Genomic DNA, 9,351 nt, shown 5'->3' with positions numbered 1-9,351 from the left:
TCAAAATGATTTTCCCATGTTAAAAAAATCAGTTTCCCAGCCTCTTGACACTGAAATACACATTACACTGATTTGCATAGCTTTTTCTTGTTGGCATTTATAAAGATGGCCAAGGATATGAGGTTTGAGAGAGAAATAAGCAACTAGTGTAACTGTTGCAGAAAACTGGGTACAAATGTCAAGTAACCTTGAACAGCAAATGCAAACTGTTTGGGAAGGGAAAGATTAGGGTGTGTAAAGATGCTAACTAATTTGGGCAATTGTACATACATGGGAAGTAGTGAGTGAACGTTCTGAAGCAGATTACGCTGCAACTGTCCCCCTGAATCAGTGTGGTAAAGCATTTAACCTCTTCCCTTCTACACATGTGCTGGTTAATCTTTAACTAAAGCTTGGTAATAAATGTGACTGAGTGTGATTATCTAATTGATAGGAGAATCAAGTAATACATGTGGAAGTGTTGCAGCAAAGGTCGGTCTCGAGGGGAGGGGAAACTGAGGACAAGGGTAAGATTCTTCCAGGTTAGTACGGGGAGGGCAATTCCACGTGCAGGAAAGGAAGCGCACAGATGGCTGTGGGAGAAGTTTGGACAAAGAGGCAACAATTACAAAGCTACCGTCAGTGGGACAGGGGGGATGGGGGGGTAACAGGTGCAGCCAGTGAGTGAGGAAGAACCACGTGGTGTTTGCAGCTGGTGTCCATAAGAGCAGAGGCACTTCCATAATTGAGCCCAGGGCTCTAAAAGGCGCACAGGCAGATTGCCTTCATACTGCTGTGTCACACCAGGGAAGAGAGAATTTGTGCTGTAAATCTGGGCTCATTAGGTCAGCTTCTCTACAGTGAGCTGCTTCTAACATTTTCAATTTCTTATCCTTTTCCCCCCCAGCAGAGCGCGGGGGGGGGGGAGGGGAGAAGAGGGGTTGTTTCCCCATCATCCAGGGTGCAAGGTTAGCTGAACCACCCCCTGCTCCATTTTGAAACAGGCTGGGGCATGCAGATGTAACTTGTAGTGACCTTCTGGGTGGGGCTTGTCCCCCATCTTACCTTTCCTCTGTAGAGTCTCCTTCCCGTACTCTAGACAACTTCTTAGACAGGAAACAAATTCCTCTTCCAGGTAGTGTTTCCATCCCTGGTTGTCATTTATTTCAGCATCCCATCTCCTCTTGGTGATCTGAGCTCCAATATCTGCTGCTACCCAAGTCATGGTCTCCTTATCGAAAGGTAAGAAAAGTCTCGTCATCATATGAATCCTGGGTAAACCCCCAAGTGGTGGTGTCTTCCCGGAGATCACAGCCGGGTATCATCTGGATAATGTGAAACCCTGAAACACAGCTGAGGGTCAGCAACAGCCTCTCCTGAAAATCTCACCAAGACCTCACTGCAGGTAACCCAGCGGTGGTTCTCCTTGCTGCTGGACCCTACTTCCCCTGAGAAAAATGGGGTTCCCACTTATGCTGTGGGTCCTACACCCTTCCAGCTCCTTTCAGGAGGAAACCCATCCTGCAGGGGGCACCCTCCCCATCTGTTGGGTCTAAAGACCCCCCACTGCATAGAGCTCACAACCTTCAAGCGGTAACTCACTGCTGCTTGTTCTTGTATGCTCCCTGCACGGAGTGCAAGGTGGCATGACCCCAAAGGGAGTACTCCAGATACTGCAGGGGTCTGTCCCCTCCAGCTCTGAGGATCCCCTCAGTTCTGGTAGTCAGGGTCATTCTGGACAAGAGAGAGTGCGGAGGGTCTGTACCCGCTCTCTCCTGCTCTGGTTGTATTAATTTTGCAGGTCCACAGGGTCACTTGGTCCCTCACCTCCTCCATTCACAGTACCCCCATGTCTCTGTGGGGAGGGGGTACAGGTCTGTCCCCGACACTATGCTCTGCTCTGGTTTAAATGACCTCAGAGAATCCCCAGGCTCACTCTGTTTCCCTGCCCCATCTCCCCATGCCCCCAACTCAATCTAGGAATGGCAAAGAACCAGCTGAGACAGTGGCCATGTGAAAAAGAGGCCAAGCATCTGAAGGTGATTCCCTGTAAGGATCAGGTCATTGACGGCCCTTAGTTCAGCTGGCCACCATTTTCCTACAGCCAGGCTAATCTTCACAACAACGGCCCCCATCTCGCACACAACCAAGAGCAGACTCAGTTAGTACAGCCACCCCTGGGCTGACGGAAGGCAGGGAGGGAGACTGGGGGAAACAGGAGGATGGGGACAGGAAGGAGAATTTAAGGGACAAGGAGGGAACGGATCAGACCCCTAGCTTGGCAAACAGGGCAGAACGTGGGGGAACAAAAATAACCCACACAGGGTCCCAAATATTTTCACCCCTCCCCCACCCTGCATTAGATACTTTGAGGTAAATGCCTAGATTATCAGCAATCACTAGTGATTTTAGGTGCCTAACTGAGACCTTTAAAAGGGGCCTGATAGGAAAGTGGGAGCTCCCAGCCTCTGCGTATCAGACACGCAAAAATCACTAATCACTTCTGGAAAAATGTAGGCCAAGGGATTAAAATTTGGTGTCACAGCCACAGGTGACAGCCAAGCACACCGAGCTGCATCCCTGAAGAACGCCACAGGTTTGGACAAAAACCAGTGACTAGTCTTCCTGTAACAGTTGTTCTTAGCGATGTGTTGCACACGTCCACTCCATGCTAGGTGTGCGAGCCCCGCACAGTCACCGGTGATACCCCCAGGCCGGCTCTAGCACCCCCTAGTGCAGAGCTCTCATGTCACAGTGGAGGGGACTGGATGACCCCACACCTTCTCACTTCCTTCTCGCCAGCACCTCCAACAGAGGGGCAGGACAGTGGCTCACAGAATCGACATGTGCAACACATCTCAAAGAGCAACACTTACAGAAAGTTTAGTGTAGAAGAGCAGACTCACCCCATGGCACCTCCTGCTGGTGATCTCCAGGAATTAGCTCAATTTCCAGCCTCTGGAGCACCCTCTGCAGGCCAGCGATCCACCTGTCTCTTGGCCCCCACATCCCTCCCAGTGCCCCTTTAACTGGGTGCTGCCCCCTCAGCAGTACCCCCAGAGTTCTGGGTCTCCCCCTCCCAGAGGAACCCCCACCCACTATCTCTACTTCACCTCAGAGTATGGCTACTGCTAGTCACCATCTAGCCCCCACTCCCTGGGGCAGACTGCAGTCTACACACCACTCATCACTGGCAGAGGGGTGTGGACCTGCTGCCTTTGCCTGCCCCTGGGCTGCCCTCTGCAACCCCCAGTACCTGTTGGCCCAATGCTAGGCCACAGCCTGGGGCTTTCCAGGCTGGAGTGCCCCAGCTCCTCTGTCTTTCCCCAGCCCTGCTCCAGTCAGGTGCCCTGTCTCTAGCTCCCTGCAGACAGACCCAGCTCCCTGCAAAGGGAGATTGTTTGGCCTCCTGGCTCACAGCCTTTTTATACAGGCCAGCTGGGGCCTGACTGGGGTGTGGCCCAGCTGCAGCCATTTCCCAATCAGCCCAGCTTAGCAGCTTCCAGCCACAACCTTCCCCCAGGTCTGTTTTACGCCCTTCAGGGCAGGAGCGGGGTAACCATCCTGCTACATTTAGTAATCATTTCGTCTCCTTCAAATACTTGCACATGTCCATTCCATGTTCGGATCCCAAGCAGCACCATAAGAGGTGGACTCTGAATTCATGGACATGTGGATTACAACACTGCCCAACCAAACCCAGTGTCATCTCTAGCTTGCTGGGAGATGGCATAGTTGGAAGAAAAAGTACGTACTGGTGCCTAGGTTGCTACTCTGCAAATGTCCTGGATCGGGCCTGGGCCATGAACAGCCCCAAGGAAGCTTGTGCTCTCATAAAAGGGACCATCAGGAAGGCAGGTGGTGGGATACCTGCCTGCTCGTACCACATGTGAATGCACAACGTGATCCAGGATGAAATTCTCTGAGCCTTTCGTCCTATCGGCTACTGTCACAAAGAGCTGTGTGGATTTACGGATTGACTTAGTCCTGTCTATATAGAATACCAGGGCGCCTCTAACATCCAGAGTGTGGAGACCCCATTCCTACCTATTCTTAAATGGAGTCAGGAAGAAAATGGGCAGGAAAGTGGTCTGACTACTATGAACTGCAAGATTACCTTTGGGAGGAACCCCAGGTGGGGGCAATGTTGTACCTTGTCCTTAAAGAACACCGTACAGGGGAGTTGCATCATACGCGGATTCAATTTACATGATTTTAACTATACGCACTCGGCCAAAAGAAAAAAAAAAAGGAGGGAGAAGCTTGGGGCAACATACTCTCTTCTACTTGCCCGCACTGCTGCCACCGACTATTGTACTCCCAGCAACGGTGGTATTGGAGGTGCCAGCAAGTCCCTGGCGGCACGGCTGACAGCCATCCACAATAGGAGTCTCACCTAAGCACTTTAGACAGCTAGAGTGCAGGTCACTCAAAGACACGGGCTTGCCACAGGAGGCTCTGGGTTTGAAGCCCAGAGACCGAGACATGCCCAGGAGCAGAAGAATCTCTGCTATGAGAGTCCAACTAACACTTTACACCAATCAACTAAAGTCAAAAAAAGTGAGAAAACAACTGAGGGGAAAAGGGATGCAGTAACGAGAGAACCACTGAGACTCTGGAGAGGTGCTGGGTGGCTGGTCACAGAACACTCAAGAGATCCCAAGCCAGGCACCCGAGAAGAGTGGAGGGAGTCAGGCCTCCCCGTCCACCCCTCTTCTCTTCCGTGCTGCACTCCACAGGGATGAACAGGGTGGGGGCACGGATGGGGTCTCAGAGGGACCAGACCCTGAATTCCCCCATGTGCGTGTTGGGGGCAGATGCAGCTAGAGAAGGGAACACTGTTGGTGGCCAAAGCGCAGGACTCAGGACAGTCTCTGGTGAGATGGCAGCCCCAGGACTGCAAGGAGGGGGTAAAAGGGGGGAGGAGGGCACGAGGGGGCAGCAGGGACAGAACAGCAGCTCCCCAGTGCAGGGTTAGGGGCAAGCAAGTAGAGCCCCTCTCTCAGAATGGGAAGCCAGTGTTCATGTGAGCAGGTCAGGCTGGACAGGCTCAGGAGCAGGGAACCAATGGGTGAGACTAGTCAGGAGAGGGTTAAAATAGCTACAGAGGGGGCAGGCTGGGGGGCAGACACTTGGCAACCCTCCGCCCTGTCGCTTAGTCCTGGGGCAGGGCCACCAGGAACCCAGGTGTCCAGGGCAGGACAGGAATTAGTTCTCATTGCTGCTGTCTCAGAGCTGGGAGCCAGGAGGGGCTGGGGACACTCCTGGGTGAGGACCAATGTGACAGGCCAGTACCACTGACACAGGGGAATCAGGGATTGTCACTCACCAGTCCCCTGTCAGGAAGGGCACAGCAATTACATCAGAGAGACCCTCACCTGCCAGGGACAGTTCAACAGTGCCAGGCACTGAACGCTTTCGGATCATCACTGAGCTAAGTGAGACAGCACAATCGAGGGCCTGGCCACGTGGCCATAGTCCTGCACACTGGGGACTGAGCAGGAAGAACGGATCTTTACACATCTATTGATAGTGTGTGCAGGGGAACCTGCATGACCCTGGGGGCTCCAACCGGGGGACACAGGCTGGGGTTGTGCTGCCAGGAATAAGGAAGCTCGGGAATCTCTGCACATTACAGGGGCTGATTCTCTCACTAACTCTCCAGCCCAAGTCAGTGTCAGATACTCACTGTGAGGAGTGAAGAGGAATCAGATCTTAGATAAACTCATTCTGGAAATAAGACAAAGTGAACAATGAAGGAGCCTCACTGGTGAGCAGCTTCTCCCCGGGGCTGGGGTGAATGCAGCACTGCCTGCTCCTGTGACTTTACTGTGCGTCTCATGATAGCGGGGAGTTTTATTAAATCCCCAATTCCTGGACTCATGGGATTAGAGGAGAGTCTCAGCTCTCTTTTCTTACAGCAGTAACTTCTAGTCCTTGTAGGAGCAGGGAAAAGCCTGGAAATGTGTCCCCTAAAGGCTCAAACCAGAGAGCAAATAAAAATAACCTCCAGTATTATTCCCAGAATACTCACAACATTTAAGCCAAACTCAGGATTTTGGGGGCCTGACTCGTGATGTCTGAACACTTGGGGCCGTCGATATTGGGATTCCCCATCACTCGGTGTCTGGGGATTGAGACAAGACATCTCAGAGCCCTGTTCTAGCTAGAGGGTCTGACAGCGTCATTGTTGTAGCCGGGAGGCCCAAACCCCTCCGTGCAGGAATTGCTGGGTGCGATTCTCTGGCCTGGCTCACCAGGTCAGACGAGCTGGGTCTGACGGGAACTTCTGGCTTTAGCACCTCTACCACTCTGCCCAGGAAATAATCACACATGAAGGGTTGGGGGTCCCCGAAGGGCAGCAGAGGTAGTTGCAACTGGGACTGGTAGCAGAAATCTGGGGTGTTTGGGGAGGGAACAGTATGACAGTCCTATTTTGGAGGGTGTCAAAAAATGTCTTTCACATGGAATCTCCATCCTGCAGCCCTCTTCCCCCCTCCCCACACGTGTCCCTCTGTCCCCCACATTCATACTGACTCCAGTGAGAAACGCCCCTGAGGGCTGTCCCCTCCCCTGGTCCTCACACATCCCTGTGTCCCTTCACTCCGTTTACATCAATTGCGTACCCCACCCCACGCCACGTCCCAGTGTCCCTAGGTCGTGTCGTGTCCCGCACTCACCCTCACTCTGGTTGTAGAGTTCACGCAGGGTGTTCAGACTCGCATTGAACCAGGCCTGCCAGCGCTGTGCCCAAAAGTTCTGATAGTCCCAGAACTCCGGACCCTGGTTCTGCGCCATCCACACTTGGCGGGGCTCCACCCTCTGCGATTCGCTGGTGTAGTCGAAGATGACCTGATCATCCACATATGCAACACTGCTGTACCAGGGCAGCCCCGGGCCGGGCTCCGACACCACCGTGTGGAATATGCGCCTAGAGTGCAGGCCTGATGGGGGGAGCGGGGAGTCAGACCCAACCAGACCCTGCACGGGAGCCCCTGGCAATACACGAGAGGTGGCACGAGCCCTCAAGAGGGCTCCTGTGGGAGTGAGACTTGGGAAAGGGCTCACAGAATGGCCTGACTGGGGAGAAAGAGGCTTGGGTAGGAGGAGAAGCTGGGGCAGGGCCGGAGGGGGAGTGAGGAGGGGAAGGGGTGAGAGCATGTGTGAGGAATAGGGGAGCAGATGGGGAGAGTGTATTGGGGGTATGGCAGGGCTGAAGGGGAGTGTGAAGAAGGAAAAGGGGCCCAGAAAGAAGGGCAGGACTGGAGGGGGTGTGAAGAGCAGGAGGGGGATGTCACGGGAGAGGGTAGGAAAGGAACAAGGACTGGGGGAGGGGTAGGAGTAGGAGATGCAGGAGCTGAAGCTGGAGGAGAGCAAGGAGCCATGTCCAAGCTGCAAGTGGGAGCCAGGGTCCTGGCTGTACACACAAATTTATTAAGAACGACCATGCTGGGTCAGACCAAAGGTCCATCTAGCCCAGTATCCTGTCTACCAACAGTAGCCAATGCCAGGTGCCCCAGAGGGAAGGAACAAAACAGGGGGTGGATCACTTGCTGATTCCCTGTCGCCCACTCCCAACTTCTGGCAAACAGACGCTAGGGACACCGTACCTGCCTATCCGGGCTAATAGCCATTGATAGACGTGTCCACTGTCCATTTCACTCTACTTCAGCTACAATCAGATGGCCTGATCCAGCGAGCAGGGCTGCTGATGCTGCTCCTCCCTGGCTAACTAATTAAAGAGTCAGTGGAGCAGAAGGCCTGCACCTGGGGTCTTCACCTCCCAGGTGAAAGCTCCAACCACCCAGAGCCAGTTCTTACGCCCCTGCTCTCTGGCCCAGTTCTAGCTCTCCCCAGAGGAGTGATGCAGGAGTGATGCAGGGGGCCCTACAGCAGAGGGCCCCACAGCTCAGGGACTAGGACACCCTGGGAGGTGGCAGAGTCCTGCTCAAATCCAGTCTCTCCCACAGGCAGAGGGGGCCTGGAACCAGGAATCTCCCTCACCTAAGGTGATGCCCAAACCACTCGGCTCCTCCCACACTGTCGTGTGAGCTCGTGTGTGGGTCCAATCGAGCAAGCAGCCTGAGTGCAACCACCGCATCGGGCCCCCAGACGAATGCAGAAGACACCTGTCATCCCTTGGTGCATGCAGTGCTCTGGGGCAGGTTGGATAAAAATCAGTGATTTAAAAAAAAAATCAAATCAAATGTTATTTATTTAAATCAGATTTTTTCATAAAATCCTTTGAGGAAAAAAATCTAAAGATAGTTATAATGTACCTTAATTAAAACTCAAAGATCTCATTACAGAATAGGGATTATAAATTTTAATTCTGTAGTATGAGACAATATATTCATGCAATGTTTAAGAAAAGTTTTGTAAATGAGTTCCAATCGTTCACGGATTAGAGACCCGATCTTATGAGGTTCCAGGGGCTTCTGTATAGATTATTTAGGTTAGTCTTTCTATATCTACCCAATGGGACTCGGTGCTCAGTTTGGAAGATACCATCAGAGGTGCTTAGTTTTGCAGTTCTCAAACTGTGGATTTGTGTCTCCAGATAACATGCTTCTTAATAGCAAAATCGTTTTAAAATAAATATATAGGGGTGAGAAATAACAGATCTCAACTGTATTGTCCCTCTGCAAATTTGTGTACACAGAGTCAATCCCTTACCTCTCTCTAAAAGTGCAAAGTTTCAAAAAGTTCAATGAATAGAAGATTGCTGCGGGCAGAATAGATCTGGACAAGGAGAAAAAGTCTGGAGATAAATGTGAGAAGGGAGAGACAGGCAGTAGAAATAAAAGTGAAACTGTTTGGCCAGCATATTCCAGAAGTCTTGAATTCTCTCTGAGTGTAGCCTTCATTGACTGGAGATCTACCATACCACTCTCTCACTAGAAGGGAAAACCTATAATGGCAGCAGGTCGTAAAAGAGTCCCAGTTTGGGAACATTTTAATGAAGTTCCTCTTCCTGTGGATAAGACAGGCATGCATACACGATACAAACAGGGCAACAAAGAAATGCAAGGCCTGGTCGCCTCAATGAAACAACATCATGAGACGTGTTCTTTCTCAGGAGGAAGCTGCGCTGAAGATGATGAAAGGAACATATCTGAACATCCAGGATTTTCAGGTTGGTAAACTTTATTTCATACTTCTTTCTTAAGGACTGCCTGTCTTCCTTCTGGCTATTCCTGAATTCTCATGTCTGAGCAAAAATATACTATTTACTCCATGATACTATCATGTTTGATGCAGTTGTGATAGAAAATAAATAGCTGAAATAGGCAGATCTTCCTTTTACAATGTCACCTTTAAAGTAGTGCTGAGTGTCAGTGAATGCTATGAGTAATACTAAATGAGCAGTAT

General features: G+C 51.6%; 1 protein-coding gene and 1 pseudogene across 1 annotated transcript in view; both read right to left on the bottom strand.

The window, feature by feature from the left end:
* Positions 1-9,351, bottom strand: part of TSTD2 (thiosulfate sulfurtransferase like domain containing 2) — a 575,835-nt gene that overhangs the window by 20,727 nt on the left and 545,757 nt on the right. The gene's annotated exons all lie outside the window — the stretch shown is intronic.
* LOC116825213 (major histocompatibility complex class I-related gene protein-like) overlaps positions 1-9,351 on the bottom strand; it is a 63,527-nt pseudogene that overhangs the window by 12,184 nt on the left and 41,992 nt on the right.

The sequence above is a fragment of the Chelonoidis abingdonii genome, chromosome 6 (genome assembly GCF_003597395.2).
Source record: "Chelonoidis abingdonii isolate Lonesome George chromosome 6, CheloAbing_2.0, whole genome shotgun sequence".
In the NCBI taxonomy this organism is placed as follows: domain Eukaryota; kingdom Metazoa; phylum Chordata; order Testudines; family Testudinidae; genus Chelonoidis; species Chelonoidis abingdonii.
The sequence above is the reverse complement of the archived record's forward strand: the minus strand, read 5'-3'. Positions and strand labels throughout refer to the sequence as shown.